The sequence below is a fragment of the Canis lupus genome, chromosome 28, assembly GCF_048164855.1.
Source record: "Canis lupus baileyi chromosome 28, mCanLup2.hap1, whole genome shotgun sequence".
NCBI classification, from domain to species: Eukaryota; Metazoa; Chordata; class Mammalia; order Carnivora; family Canidae; genus Canis; species Canis lupus.
The window spans coordinates 11604693-11621660 of NC_132865.1; positions in this window are offsets into that span (position 1 = coordinate 11604693).

Below are 16968 nucleotides of genomic sequence, written 5' to 3' on the forward strand. Positions count from 1 at the left end.
AAAATTAAACTGCACTGAAACTGGCTTAGTGATTTCAAAGAAGCTCACTATGTGTTTAGGGTATAAAAATGATTTAAATCAACTAACTTTTAAATACCTAAAGAACAGGGAAAGCTGACACATTGAGCACAAAACTAGTAGTGAAATCAGAAATAGAAAATGATCAACTTTTGAATTATAACATATGTACATATTTACCCACATGATTAGATGAAGAAATTGTCACAGTAGCTTTGGAACAAATTTTTGATAGTTGTAGAAAAATCTTGTAGCTTGTAGTAATAATGAACATTTTTTTAAATAAATTTATTTTTTATTGGTGTTCAGTTTACCAACATACAGAATAACACCCAGTGCTCATCCCGTCAAGTGCCCCCCTCAGTGCCCGTCAGTGCACGCACGCATAATGAACATTTTTGATTTGGTTACCATCTGTGGTAGACTGAATATTTGGGCTCCCACCCTTCAAATCCATATATTGCAACCCTAACCTCCAATGTGATGATATTAGGAGGTAGGACCTTTGGGAGGCAGTTAAGTCATGAGGGAGGAGCTCTCATGAATTGGATTAGTGTCCTTATAAGAGACAGATGAGGTTGCACAGTCTTTTGTCCTCTCTCTCCCTCTCTTGGTCTCTCTCTCCCATATGAGAACACAAGGAGAACACGGCCATCTGTAAGCCAGGAGAGATACCAGACATGGTAGTGCTTTGATCTAAGGCTCCCCAACCTGTGAGAAATATATGTGTTTTAAGCCACTCAGTCAATGATAATTTGTTACAGATGCCCAAACTGACAGACACCCAACATCTCAACTGTTCACATACACAATTTTCTCTTTACAATAGAGAAATGTTAAGACATAAGTATTATAAAAGAAGATATATAGAATCATAGCTTCCCAAGAAATGTCATATGGATTTTCCCAAATGTTTTGCCTGGTATGAAAACCCAAAAAACAACAGAAACTCCTTGTCATTCCATTCCACCTTTTTACACGTTTATTTTCTCGTGGCCAGTTGTTCAAAAGACCCTCCTATACATAAATTCTGGAGAAAAACCTTGCAGTATACAGTATTGGAACAGAACTTTCCAGAACTGATAAATGTCCTCCAGGAATTATAGGTATTTTATGGTGAGATGATCATGTTAGGCTAGATAGGTATGAGCGAGGAGGGACAAAGCAGGTGCTGACCACATCCTCAGTGCCACCTCTGAGGGTTAACAGCTACACCTTCAGAGCCACCTCTAAGGGCTAACAGTGCAGGGAAGGCCTAACCACAGAGTTGTTAGGGGACAAGGATTAGGCACAGGGGTTAGCCACAGGGGTCTTCTAAGAGCTGAACATATGTGCAAAAGGTGCAACTTGCCCTTGAGTACACTGAGGTCACAACAAAACTTCATTAGAGACTCATAAATATAAAATACATAAATAAATACAATTGTAACAGAATGCATCACAGGTAGGCACATGCACAGAGACCAAAATGGTATATAACCACCAGCTCTTAATCAAAAACATCAATCAAAGCCAAATTTACATGTACACAAAGTAGTCTTAAAAGGATGCAGCTAGAGCTTCTGGGAGCCATTACCACTGTTGCTTCAGCAATGGCCCACTTTCACCCTTGCAAGTGTACTATTCTTATCTACTCAATAAACTCTATCTTCCCATTCTTGTGTTGGGTCTCCAGTTCTTTGGTGCATCTGGGACAAGAACTGAGTGACCCAGTAACAGTCATGCTGAGGATAAGGTGATAGATACAAATCTTGATGCTGCTAAATTTTTCATCTGGAGGTTTTTCTTTTGAGAATAACTAACCTTGCATTCTATAGTCTATCTTCTAATGAAAACTTGATTTTTTTTAAGATTTTTAAAATTTATTTATTCATGAGAGACATAGAAGGCAGAGACACACTCAGAGGGAGAAGCAGTGAGGTTTGGCTTCTAAAACTACCACTATGGGATTGGGAGATAATCATATTTATGTATACATTCCTGTTTTCAAATATGAAACCTTGAAATTCTGAGAGTCATACTGCATTGAAATGTCCTCGGAGAACTTGTCATGTGGGTGAAAGAAACTGGATCCACAGAACTTTGTGATTCCTTGAATGTGAATCTATATTACCGTCCTATGAGATTCATTGAGATTTAATGATTCACGTGTATTTATTTATTCAAGCCATTCATTTATTTATGTTTTTAACGAGTTACATTTTAAATGCCTTAAGTTCTTTGGTGAAATTTAGAAAAAACAAAACAAAACAAAAAAAACAATGACAGATAAATTTGTCAGATATATTTTAGCTGGGTAGTTTCCTTATTGTTTTTGACTGCATTCTGATCAGTATTGCTAGATATCCATGGCGGAATTAAATATATGTCACTTGCTTTTGGGTGATAACAAAATATTACTTTCTATTGAAGGATAATGTAATGGAGCATAAGAATGTCTCTGTATGAAAGCAAACTATGTTTCAAAGTTTCCTGTCAGGATATTTGGTATTTTCAGATTGGTTTGCTAGCTCTGCATATATGAGATCTCTGCAGTAGCTTTCAAGGAAGAAATAGCAGTGTTAGCAAATTGTAAATCCACTAAAGAAAACAAACCAGATTTCATCCTGTGTCGTATTATAAAAATTCCTCCACAATATTATATAAAATGCAAATCTGACCCAATTCAGTTCACCAAATGTCTTTACTTAAAATGATTGTTTTCTTCTTTATAAAAAATAGATACATAGAAAAAATGAGAAAACAACAAAATAAGAAAATAAAAAGCAAAGGAGAAGACTGACTAAGCAACGAATCTGTTCCATCAATCTATTACTCTGTCTTGTTCTTGGTTTAATTGTTCTCTTCTAAAGCAACATTAAGACTGTTCTTATTGATCCCATCTATCTTGGGAGATTACTCAAAATGTCTCCGTCTAGATAGTTAGGTACATTGGAGGTTGTTCACAAACTCTGTCTGAAAGGTACTCATTTTTCATTTTAGCCTTTCCATTGTTAGGTTTATTGACCTTAATTTAAGATTTTCATTGAATTTATTCACCTTTGTTTCTACTCTCTCTGATACCACTTTGTGATTTTTCTTTGTTAACTTACTTCCCCCGCTCTGCTCACTTTCTGGCAAGTCCTGTTCCTCTACCTCATTTATTCTTATTCTCTTCACTGTGTATTTTTGTTTGTTTGTTTGTTTGCCTATGTACTCTTGCTGGGAGTGAAAATGACTGAATTTTTTAGCATCATCACCAGGAACACAGTGTTCTATCCTTCACATGTCAGGCAAAACAAACAAAATCTTTATTTTAGGCTTATTACTATTTCTTTATGGTAACATTTCTGGATTGAATGATTTAGGAATAAAAAAAATATGTGTCCAAGTTAGAAATAGGCCTAAATCTGATATGGGTCTTGTGCTGTGAAGTTACAAGAACTATAGCATCACCAAACTTCAAAATTCTTCAAATTCTTCCTGTAAATTCATCAGTTGAAACTTTGATCTGGAGTCAAAGATTGTATATAACTGGAATCCCCGTTATTCAACACTATTTTCCTCTCAAATTGCCAGGAGCCTGCATGAGATCCAATGACATTTATTTCTTTAATGCTTCATTATTCCTATACTATGCATATAAAAACAAAGTATTTGTAACCTCAAATCCTTTCTTAAGTGAGGGAGAAAGGAGGATAATTTGAGATTAATTTTTTAAATGACCTAGCTTATTACCTCATTGATACTCTTCTGCAGAGCATATACATTTAGGGAATCCCAGTAGCAACAGGGGATAAATCAGTTTACTGTGTAACCTTGTCTATTGTATTAATTTGTTTTATATTGTATTTTACAATGAAACTATTCAAATTATTCATTGACTATAGACACAGATTTCAATTAAAATGACTTGATAAAAGCTTTGTCGTCTAAATGTTCAGAGAAGATTAGATACAAGTTTGAGTGGTTGTGGTAGAGCCATTTATTGTGCTACAAGCTGATGACTATCAGTGTCTCAGAGGCCTCAACATCAGACGCAGATGGTTAATAGTCTGTATGTGAAACCACATAATCCAATAATGTTTTTTCAATTCCTTACTGTGTCATGCTAATGCAAAGACCAAAGAAAGAAGACAGGGGAAGGGTAAGAGTTGAAGATTCTTTCAAATTAGAAGAGGGATGCCTGGGTGGCTCAGAGGTTGAACTGAGCGTCCTTTGGTTCAGGGTCTGCCTTTGGCTCAGGGCGTGATCCCAGATTCCCAGGTTCGAGTCCCACATCGGGCTCCTTGCATGGAGCCTGCTTCTCCCTCTGACTGTGTCTCTGCCTCTCTCTCTCTGAGTCTCTCATGAATAAATAAATAAAATCTTTAAAAATGAAATAAAATAAAATTAGAAGATAAAACATGTCACTGTTTAAATCTTGGCAGAAAAGAGTTGGCACACTAAAATATTTTAATTAATAAAGAGACTAATAAATTGTGAATGAATGAATATAGAACTAAGGGAACCAGTAAGTCTTAGTGGTATACTCAACAACAGTCTAGAAAAAACCACTGGTGATATATTTAAATTATTAAATATTTCCAATGTGTCCAAATCACAGAAATAGTTTAGTGCATAGGAGGAATTATAGGGATCATCAAGTATAAATCCTATTGTAACATACAACATTAAAGTATTTCCAAAGCCATTCCATTCTACATAAAGTTTAATTTTTATAACATTATTTTTCATGGTTTGCTGAAATTTCTCCTGATACAACTTCTACTCTTTGCTTCTACTTCTGCCCTTTGGAAGGCAAATGAATTATTTTGTCCTCCAGGTAGGAAAAATATATGTAAAAGTATTTACTCCAGAGTCACATAATTAAGGATGTGGGATGCCTGGATGGCTCAGTGGTTTGGCGCCTGCCCTCGGACCAGGTCATGATCCTGGAGACCTGGAATTGGGTCCCACGTCGGGCTCCCTTTGTGGAGGCTGCTTCTCCCTCTGCCTGTGTCTCTGCCTCTCTCTCTCTCTCTCTGTGTGTCTCTCATGAATAAATAAATAAAATCTTTAATAAAACAAATATTTGAGGATGTAAGCAATTTTTACTTTTCTATTTTTAATTTTTTTGTAAGTAATTTTTAAATTAAAATCTAGTTTGAAGGACACGATAGTGTTTCCACCATTTCCCATTAGTGGATATGGGAAGTTCATTTGGACATTACCTTCTCTACTGTTACCATAAACTTCCCACGCACCTAGTTAAGGTCACTTCTTTGAGACTTCAAACTATGTTAGGAACTGCTCCAACACTTTTTTTTTTTAAATCTCTTATGTATCTTTCATTTTCTCTCTCTACTAGACTATAACCACCAGACTGCAAACATATTGCTATTTCTGCACATTACATATATGTATGGAATTCTTTGTCTCCTACTTACATATTCAACTGAGACTTTTGATCTCATTACTTGAGATTAAAAAAAATCATTGAAATATATGCCCCAAACACCGTCCAATAATTCTCTCTCTCTCTTCTCTCCCCTATTCTCTCTCTCTTAAAACATTCCAATCGGACTTTTGATTCTATCATCTCACCAAGTATATCAATATCTTTTCAATGTTACCATGTCAGGTTCACTGGTCATTTATGATTCTCATGTTTCTTGACTAATCAGAAGCAGCATTGGTCAAAGCTGATCTTACGCTCTTTCTTTTAAAAACTTTCTTTTGAAAACTTTGCTTAACATACAATTTCCTTAACATATCTTTTACTTTCTCTCCTTTTCTCTACCCCCTTTCCTGACCTTACTGACTTAGTTCCACACTTAGTCTTCTTTATATTCCAACACCTAAATGTTTGAAAACTCTAGGATTTAATCCCTGAACCATTTCTTTGGGTGTTTAAATAGCATCTTAAAATTAACATACCTGAAACTTAATTTGTAATGTTTACTAACACCAAAATTATTCGTCTTTTAATATTTCATTTCAGAAAACAGAGATTGGATCTTGCTGTAGCTAATGTACTCCAAGTCATCTGTAACTCATCTTTGTCTCACACTCCATGTTCACCTTTCATTCAATTCTATCAATTATGACAAATGATACATTTATCAAATACTTAAGCATCGGTAATATGGATTTTCATCTTTTCAGGTTTAAAAAAATCCCTTTGCTGCTCACTGCCCAAACACTAAGTTAGTGTTTTCCATTTGGACTGTCATTATGAAAGTAAGAAGTACCCTAAAATTAAAGTTGTTTAATATCACAAATGTTCTTTCTTACACAAAGAAGAGTGATATAGAATAGTAGGTTGTCTTCCAAAATGAATCCATGCCAACTATAACAAAAAGCCCCAAAGATTATTGAAGAAGGAAAGAGTGAAATGGAAATAGCAACCCAGTTCTTAGCTGGTCTCAGACCAGGAGTGACTTTCATAGTTCATTGGTTAGAACTAATCACATGTTTTCTAGAAAACTGCCACTTGGAAAGGCCAGGTTGCATGTAGACCTTGATGTGTATTAACAATATTTGACAGACTTATTTTTTGCCTTTTAGCACAGTTTCTCCAAAATGCAATAGTTTTTATTTCTTAAGACTTTAAATTTATATAAAATTTAAAAATCAACTCAGGCATTTTTTAAGCACTATTTATAGTAGATAGCTAATTAAATTGGGTCCTTTGCAACTTTCATCAAATGTTTATATTCTTGCAAAAATGTGGTACTGATATACTATTAATATTGATTTTTCAATAATACTGGAGTCCATATACAATGATTATTTGACACCACTATAAATTATTAAAAATAATCTCATCAATATTCGACTATTACTGCTACATTAAAACATTCACTATAGTTATATTTTAGTTTTTGTTAGGCATTATCATTTAGAAATTTTATTTATGTGTACAGCAGACAGGAAATAAAGAATTTCCATGATAGCAATGATACTCAGTATTTTTCACTTACCTAATTCATGCCCTCCACCCTTCCAAAAAAAAAAAAAAAAGAAAACAGAGTGGAATTAAGTCAAAATGTATTGTTTATATTTAATGATAAGCTGATAACAAAAATAAGTCTTGCTATATCTTTGTTCTTGAAATAAAAGATCTACAACCATCTTGATTTTCAAAAAAATATATATTACTTCTTTAGGGTTACTCATGGTATCTGAGAAATATATAAAAATATTTTACCAACACTTTTAAATGATACTGTATTATATTTTTTAACCTGATATAATTAGAAGGCTCTGGAAAAATAAAAAAAACATTAAAAATTGCAATATACATATTAAATACAATATTAATTGTTTATAGGATTTTGGTTTAACTTATACTTCATAATCCAACAGAATTGTAAAGCTATGTTTTCAGTTATAGCTCTCTTTAGGAAAGTGGATCAGTTCAAGGAAAATAAACATCATTTGGAACTCTTCATTTGCCATTTGTATATAATCTATATCATGGAAAATATATGTTAAATAAATAGTGTTCATTATTAAGCTAACCATCAATTCATGAGTCCTTTCATCATAAAAATATGATAACCATTTCTTAATTCAAATAAATATTTTGTAAATACTTTGGAGAGTATTACCAAAAAAAGTAAAATAATTTACAAAAAACAAATTTTATGATCGAATACTAAAACGAGCTAGGAAAAATAATGTAGGGGGAAAAGGTTGATTCAAACTTTTTTAGAATTCTATTAAGAGTAATACTTTAATACTTTATTAAAAATACAATGTGTTTATTTAATCTGTAATAACACTGTGTAGTATTAAACTCAAAGTGATTATTTATGAAATGAGGTCTATCATATAAGGACCAAGGCCTTTCTCTAAATAGCATACTTGTATATCAACCACAGATGTTTAGCTTCTGGGTAGCATGGCACATACAGACCTTTAAAAAACTCTTCATTTTATCTCACAACTAAAAGACACCTCTGACCTGGGACTGCCTCTATATAAGTATTTCAATGATCACAATGAAATAAAAATGGAGTATGAAATTTACCCTCTCTACTAAGCTTCTATAAAATGGATTGGTCTAAGAATAATGGAAATACTTTTGTTTTTAAATATCCAAGGGCACAATAAAAAGATAACAGAAGGTTCCATTTTTTAAGAGATTTTTGAAACAGAATCAATTGTTAATTCTTGTTACCTGGGATTGGACTATAATGGAAAGAAGCATCTCTATAGACTAGACTGTCTAGGAAATTGAACTTTTCTATCATATTGTAAAGTTCATTTGTTAATCTGTTATGTTAAGTTGCTGACATAAAGATTCTGCATGAAGTCTTATATTTGCAGCAATTAAAGAGTTTTTCAATAAGCAGGTAACCTATTATAGAATCATGAAATTTATTAATTTTGCAGTTAAATCTCAAAAAAAATTAAAATTTGATTTCAGCGTTTGTTGTCACACAACAAACTTAAGAGATACATCTATTGCTTTCTTCCTTAGCTACTTACTTTCTACATTTTAAAATGAGAGCTTCTAGCAATTATAATAATTTGGAATTGGCTGGTTTCCAATGAGTCAATGGGGTCATAATTGGTAGACCCAAGTTATTTAAAAATTTGACAATTAAAAAATGAAATAGTTCTGATGAACACTATAATACTAAAAACAAAATAAAATTAATTTTTAAAAATTGTTCTTTATTCTGTTCTTCCAAGCCACAACATCAGAAATTGCATGCAATCTCTAAAACAAATTTTGATCTAGTTTTATTCTTGACCTAGAATTAAATGTATCCACGGTTATAGAGGCTGCTGTAATAGGCATTTTATTGTTAAATATCACTAGCTCCCAAGATTCTATTAGCAGAAATAATAACATTAATTTCATATTTAACTGATATCCATCTTATTGAGGAAAATGTACTCATTATTTTATTTGCTCATGGTGCTAATAATTTACTTTCTGAATGTGCAATTTAACCAAATTGAAAGAACATATTTAAGCACATCTGCTTCAGATGATAATTTATAATATTTTTAAAAATTTAGATGATTTTCTCTTGACTCTTTGGAATTATTAAGTTACACTTGTTCACATTACAAAAAAAGGATCTTAAAATTGGAATGTTATATCATTAGTAATAATCACTAATATAGAATATTTTAGCTCTCTTTAATACTGAAAAAATTAAAAAAAAAACTAGTACCTTTCTCTTTGTAGCTAGAGACAGAAGGTAGATAGATAATCTTTCAGATGTATGTCTCTCTCTCTATATATATAGAACATTTTCCCTACAGTATATATATATACAGTATATATATATATATCGTGCGTGCACGTGCGCGAGAGAGAAATTTTTACTTTGGCGGGGAATGTCCATACTGGTTTTCATAGTGGTTGAACCACTATACCTTCCCACCAACTGTACACAAGCGTTCTCTTTTCTCCACATCCTCGCCAACACTTATTTCTTGCCTTTTGATGATAGCCATTCTAACAAGTGCACATCTCATGTACAGCATAGTGATTTTATTTAACAATACTGTATGATATACTTCAAAGTTGCTAAGAGACCAGGTCTTAAGTTTTCTCACCACAAAAAAAAGAAATGATAATGATGTGACGGATAACTTAAATAAAGCTAAGTTGGTAATCATATTGTAGTATGTACCAAATCAACACATTTTATTCCTTAAACTTACACATGTAATATGTCAATTATATCTCAAAAACAAACAGACAAGCAGACTGAATGGCTATGAAGGAAGGAGTTGAATCTAATGTACTTATGTTAATGCCCTCTGACAGCAGCATAGGCTGTTCATTCTCGCAGGAGAAAGTTAGAATGCTAGGGAAAAGACACAGCCCTGTTCATAGATTTCAAGGTAGAAAAATAAAAAAAAAATAAAAAAACAAAAAACAAAACAAAAAAAAAGGTAGAAAAATGTGAGGGTTCATTTTCTATTTTCCTGTGTATCATTAAGATACCTGAAAATATATTGACCAGCTAAACCTGTGGAGAAGCAAGGAGTAGAGTACATTTGAAGGGATAAAAGACACTGGAGGGAAACATGTTCTCAGAAAACAGGAAAGTTAGTGGACTAAAGAAAGAACTAGAATGTCTAGTCACCACGGAAATTTCTGGTAATTAATTTAAAATAAGAACAATTAATCATGTTGTGTTTTCCTCTAGCCACAATATTACTTGAACGCTGGCTCAAGAGGATAGATGGTTGATAGATAGATAAATAGGTAGATAAATAGATGATAGATGATAGATAGATGATAGATAGATAGATAGATGATAGATAGAATAAAATTAAATGGCCCTTCTACCCAAACACAGACAAATACTTTGTCCTTCCTTGAAGTCACATCCAGGTCTGACTCAGGTAAGTGCTTGTCCCTCATTCCCTCATTTTCCAGATTATTCAGGGTAGTTTCCAGCTCAGAATTCCTTTGTATCCAGAAACAGCTTCTGTATGGCATGGTCAAAAGTTTTTCAGACTGAACCTTTCTAATTTTACAATTACTACCTCAGTTCTCAACTCTTTAATTTTATTTTATGTTACACTCCTTACTCCATATTTTTGGTTGTGATCACTCAAATGAAAACATTATTAATACTATTAAGGAAGGAAGGTAAGTTCTATTTAAAATATTTGTTTTTCTAATTTAAACCAACATTACATGTCAGAGGAGTACCTTGTTTTCAGTCAGTGAATATACCTCAATTTATTTTTTGTATGCCACTCATCATTTCTATCTGTAAATTTTGGCACACTTTGGAATCCACTACAGATCTCCTGTTTTCTCTATATACATACACTTTCATAAGTAATTTCATTTGTTTCTATAACCATGCTTATCATATAAGTTTTTGATAAGTATCTATTTATCTCAGATGTTCTTTTAAACTCCCATTGTATGTGCCTGCTTATTCCACATACCAACTTGGTTCGCAATATTAAAATGTGCTCCAACCCCAGGCTTCCACATTCGTTAATGATAATCTATTAGTTTAGTTCTTCAGTATAAACACTGTCCAGTCATCTTTGAACACTTGTTTTCTTCAATAAAGAGCTCATCAACAAATTGTGATGGATTGTCTTTCAAAATATATTCAGAATCTGATTGCTTACCCTCACCTCCACATTACAAACCACTTTATCTTCTTTCCTTAGCTACTATAGTAATAGCCTTCTAACTGCCCACGTGTCAACACACACACACACACACACACACACACACACACACACAGAGTATTTTCTATACCTCACTCATATTGGTAGGTATTCTCCACATGGCAATGAGAGTAATTACTGGCAAACCATATAACATCTCTGCTAAAAACTCCAATGCTTTTCATATCTCTCAAAACAAAATCCAAAGTCCTTACTATGTGTTAGCTCCCCGAAAACTCTGATATTAACTCCCTCAATGACTTACTCTCCACCAGTCACACAGATTTCTTGATGTTACTAAATACACTAAGCCCTCACGGACATTTCCCTCTGTTGGTTTTATCTTTAAAGTTCATCCCTAGATATCACCACTAGGATCTTCTATTTTTCCTAATCTTTGCTCAAATATTCCCTTATCAGAGAGGTCTTTCTTGAACACTCTTTTGAAAAGAAGATTCCCTGAACTCTCTCTGCCTTTACACACAATTTTTGTTATTTATAGCACTTACCATCATCTGACTATTATGTATTTGTTTGGTTGCTTATTGTCTGCTTTCCCTTCCATATGATAAACTCCATGAAAGTAAGAATTTCATTCTGTTCACTTTGTCCAGAATTGGATTCACGCAGAGCAACACCTATAAATACATTTTAAATTAGTAAAAGGATATGGATTAGAAATCAAGTAAGAATTTTATGTGAACAATAAAGCCAAAAGTATATATCAAGATAGGTTTCCAGATTGTATAGGTGAGGTGGACAAGCAGTGGATTCCTGGTGAGTAATGAATAATGTCCTGGGATTCATTTTGCATTACCAGTTTGAGTTCCACAGATTTGTCTCTTGGTGCTTTTACATTTGCCAGAATCTGGCTATAGTGAATTCTGATACTGAGTATTTTCCATAAGCTGAAGAGCCATTTAGAGCACAGATGCTTCATTACTGTGAAGGATCCTATTTAAAGTCATGATTTTAGGCAGAACAATAACATTAACTTGCACATTACTGTCCTTCACAAATCCAGATGATTTTTATGGAATGACATGGCTTACCATCAAACAAGAAATTTGGAAAACTAGTTAATTTTTTAATTTGTCTTTTAAAAATTTAAATTGTAATATTGTATTCCCAAATTTTAAAAAAGTGGTATGATAGTTCATAAGGAAGATAAAGTATATAAAATAATTTTATATTTCTATATATGTCTGTATCTGGAGCTGTATCTCTACATATATCTCTTTGTCTCACACTATAGCTCTATTTCTATCTCAATCTTTATTAAAAAGCCCAGAAAACGTTAGTAAAAAAGAGAAGTGTGATATGGTTGCCAAAATTCCCTCTTCGAATTTTAACATACACATACAAATACAAAATAGGAAAGAAATTAATATACCACAACCACTTGCATACACACATATACACAGAAGAAATATGGTTAAAATTTTAGAATATAAGCAATTTTACTGTATTTACCACTCTGAATAACCAAGCAAACACTAAATAAAATAGAGAGAGAAAAAGTAAAGAAAACTTCAGAATTCAATGCCAAGAACCGGCTATAACCTCAAACTATAAACTAATAAAACTAGCTTTTTAATTTTCTTTTATAAAACTAGCTTTTAAATACACTATTGTTTGTACAAAATTAAAGGACAATGCTGAGTATAAATGAATTATTCTGCAAGTTGTAAGTGGCAGTAAGATTCTCTATATAGACAAAATATATCAAATAGAAGCAAATACACTCTTGCTATTGTATATGTGTGTATGGGGAGGTGGTAGATTGGATGCTGGACCCCTGTATTTACTGACTATCTTAATTCAACTGGGGAAACCAAGTATAAAAGTGGAGGTGATGTGGAATAGAAATTCATGCTTCAGCTACTACTTTTGATCAGCTGAAGAAATCATTGTGAAGACTCTGCATAAGAAAGGGTTGCCAAAGAGGTTATACTGTGAAGCAGGAAAAAAGCAGTCAAATCTCCAGGATAAAATGTGGTGAGACAGTATACTAACTAATATGTGATTCCAACAATGTTGCTCAAGCTTGTTTTGTTAAAGTCTGTATGCATGTATGTATGTATGCATGTATTTAATGGAGAGAGCTCAAGTGGTGGAGAAGAGCAGAGGTGGAGAGGAGGGAGGGAGAAGGAATCTCAGGTGGACTCCATGCTGAGCATGGCTTGATCCCAGGATACTGACATCATGAATTCAGTCAAAATCAAAAGTCAAATGCTTAATCAACTGAGCCATCCAGGTGCCCCATCTGTTCAAACTTCTGATCCTTAGCCCTTTCTCTAAACAAATCTTGGAGAAAAGCCACACAAGAGAAAGCCATGCACCCATTCAAAAATACTTATTGATAATAAAGCAACCACAGTATCATTACACCATACACAATGCAAAGGTAAAGGCAGGAAAAGAATAGGTGAGAAAAACATGTCAAGAGAATTACATCATAAAACTGAAGAATTATATAACTGAGAAATGGATAAATATTTGCCCAAGAAAATTTTAGAAAAATTATGGCTTTTCTGAAATGAAAGTTCAAAGAAGGTATTCAACAATTGGAGAAGGACAAACATTATATGGTCTCATCCATTCAAGGAATATAAAAAATAGTGAAAGTGATTAAAGGGGAAATGAGAGAAAATTAGTGGGAAATATCAGTGAGGGTGAGAGAACATGAGAGACTCCTAACTCTGGGAAATGAACAAGGGGTAGTGGAAGGGGAGGTGGGTGGGAGGATGGGGTGATGGGGTGACGGGCACTGAGGGGGGCACTTGATGGGATGAGCACCGGGTATTATGCTATATGTTGGCAAATCAAACCCCAATAAAATATACAAAATAAAAAAAAAAGGCACTCAAGAAAGCACCACAAAATGACACATTTGGCATCTATATATTCTTTTAAGGGAACATGGCATAAAACTAATAAAACATTAATATCTGATACAATTAGCAAAGAGAGAACAGTGAAAAGTGAAACTTCTCTATGTTCAAGTAATGTCTGTTTGTTATACTTGAACACTGAAATAATCATTAAATGAATTTCCTATTCTCTACTGAATGATGTGAATCTTTAAAAAATTTTAAAGATTTTTATTTATTTATTAATGAGAGACACAGAGAGAGGCAGAGACACAGACAGAGGGAGAAGCAGGCTCCATGCTGCGAACCCCGATGTGGGACATGATCCCAGGTCCCCAGGAACACACCCTGGGCTGAAGGCAGGCGCTAAACCTCAAAGCCACCCAGAGATCCCTATTATACCTTCATTCTTGATGGTTATTGTCAATCTAGAGATTTTCACTAGATAGAAATTTCTGGATGTTGGTTGTCTTCTTCCAGCACTATGTAGGTATTTGTCTTCTTCTTTTTTTTTTTTTTTTTTGGTATTTGTCTTCTGTCTTAATAGTTTCTGATAAGAAATCTATCCTCATTTAAATCATTGTTTTTAGTGATAATATGTCCTTTTCTTTTTAACTTGTCTTTTCAGCAGTTTGTCTGCGATGTCCCAGAAATAACTGTTTTCCTATTTATCCTTGTTGGGAAGTTCATCAGAAAGATATGACTGCCAATTGACCTGTGAGCTGGATCTGTCCACTCCTCACCCCCTTCCCTGTCCTTGAAATGTTGATTCTACTTATCTTTCTTGCTCTCAGAGACTGCTATGTCTCAGGACAGAGCTTGAAATAATGAGTGGCTGAGAACACCTACACAGTATAAGTGACTAAATCCATTTAAGGCCTCCTTCTAAATTTTCAAGATTTGTCAAGTGGGTGCAGGATCCACTCACCTTGCTGTGGTCTAAAACAAACCTTGTATGTAAGTTCCCTTTGCTCATGAAAACTGCTACCTACCAGGGCGGCTGGGTGGCTCAGTCAGTTAAATGTCTGCCTTAGGCTCAGGTCATGATCTCAGGGTCCTGGTTTGGAGCCCCAGAATCCGGCTCCCTGCTCAGTGGGGGCGTCTGCTTCTCCTTCTCCCTCAGCCCCTCCCCCTGCTCATGCTTTCTTTCTCTCTCTCAACTAAGTAAATAAAATCTTAAAAAACAAAACAAATAAGAACTATCTACCAGCCTGGAGTGACCTGCCTTTTTCTACGGTCTCTCCCTGCCTCGCTACCCTCTGAGTACAGTGGCCAGTTTTAGATTATACTTAGGAAGTTCCAAGAGAGTTTTGAACCAAGATCCTCTTTGGGTTCAGTGAGCTTTTAGAATTTGTAATTTGATGTACTTTACTAAATTTGGAAAGTTTCTGGTCCTTAATTCTGGACTTTTTTTTGCTAATGTGCTAATATTTGCTTAGAGCAAGTAATCTAACATTTAATATTTCAGCTTCATCATATTTAATGTATTGGCTTTCATTCTCATCCTCATAGTCATAAAAAGATTGCTTTATATCAGGCATCACATTTGCATTTCAGGTAAGAAAAAAGTAGGAAGAGCAAGCAGACCTAAGATAAAAAGCCATGCCATATGGTTGTCCCTTGAAATGAGGTAACCAAAATGCTTTTAGGAGACATCATGAAAAAAAATAAAAAATAAAAATAAATTAAAAAAAGAAAGGAGACATCATGATTCAGACACTGTTTATGTATCTCTGAATATATGAGTTACACAGACCCTTTGGCCCAATCACTGATGAAAGAATATAAGATTATGTATGTGAAATTTGGTGAGCCACTTATATGATTGATAAGTATATCTCAGATAATCACATTTCAATAACTATTTAAAAACCTGAACTAATTTCCTACATTGTTCTACTTAAAAAACCAAGAAAGTCTAATATTAATGCTTGCTTCATCACTGTTTGACCATAGAAACATCACCTCTTTTGTTTTGAGTTTTGATCTCCTGATCAAATAGAATGGGGAAAGAAGTGTGAAGGAAATAATTTCCTTCCTGTGTAACTCATAGATTTTTGTAATAATCAAATAAGTTTATGTATTTAAAATTATAAAGATCTACATAAAGGAAACAAAGCATTCAGAATCTTGGGAAATGATACACATACATAATTCTTAGAGTTCAAAGCAACCTTTGAAAATCAGGTAGATTATTTACTTTACTCACATTATGTAAGAGAATAACATCTGACCAAACATTTTGATAGTATCTTACAAATCTTTTTCTTATTTAGTTCATTTCTAAAATTAGATTATTTTTCAGAACTACTGTGTTGGCTGTACATTTTTTTAAATCAAGCATTAGTGCATAGCATTAAAATAATTTGTCTAGGTTATTAGTCTTTTCTTCCTCCCTATGTATCAAGGCCAATTTTTGTAGCAAACACACTGGGTATTTTCAGAAACAAACAGAAGCCCAATATATGTAGATCAACATTAATCACCATGGTTACATTACTTTTGGGAACAGTGGCAAGTTTCATGTGAATATACTAGAAATACTTCTTGGAATATATGCTCACTTACTCTAATCTGACTTTTCAGCTACTGTTAAAAATTTGCTTATGTCAAGATTCTAAGATATCAGAGTAAAAAGCTCCAAGAAAACAAGTAAATCCATAGATGAAAACATTTTTATAAAAACATTCTTTTTTAAAATTAAGTTTGAATTTCAAAGGAAATAATTAAACTTTTAAAAACATAAAAATTTTTCAACCTCTTCTATTTTATGTTCTGTGCATTCTTACATGTGTTCCCCTTCAATTAAAAACAAAATTTCTAATTGATGTTTATAATATAATACGTGGAGAAGTCAGACATATTTCATGCACATGTTGTTATTTAATGCATATGTTTTAGAATCTGATAAAAGTTATACTTTCCATTAATAAGTGTATATACT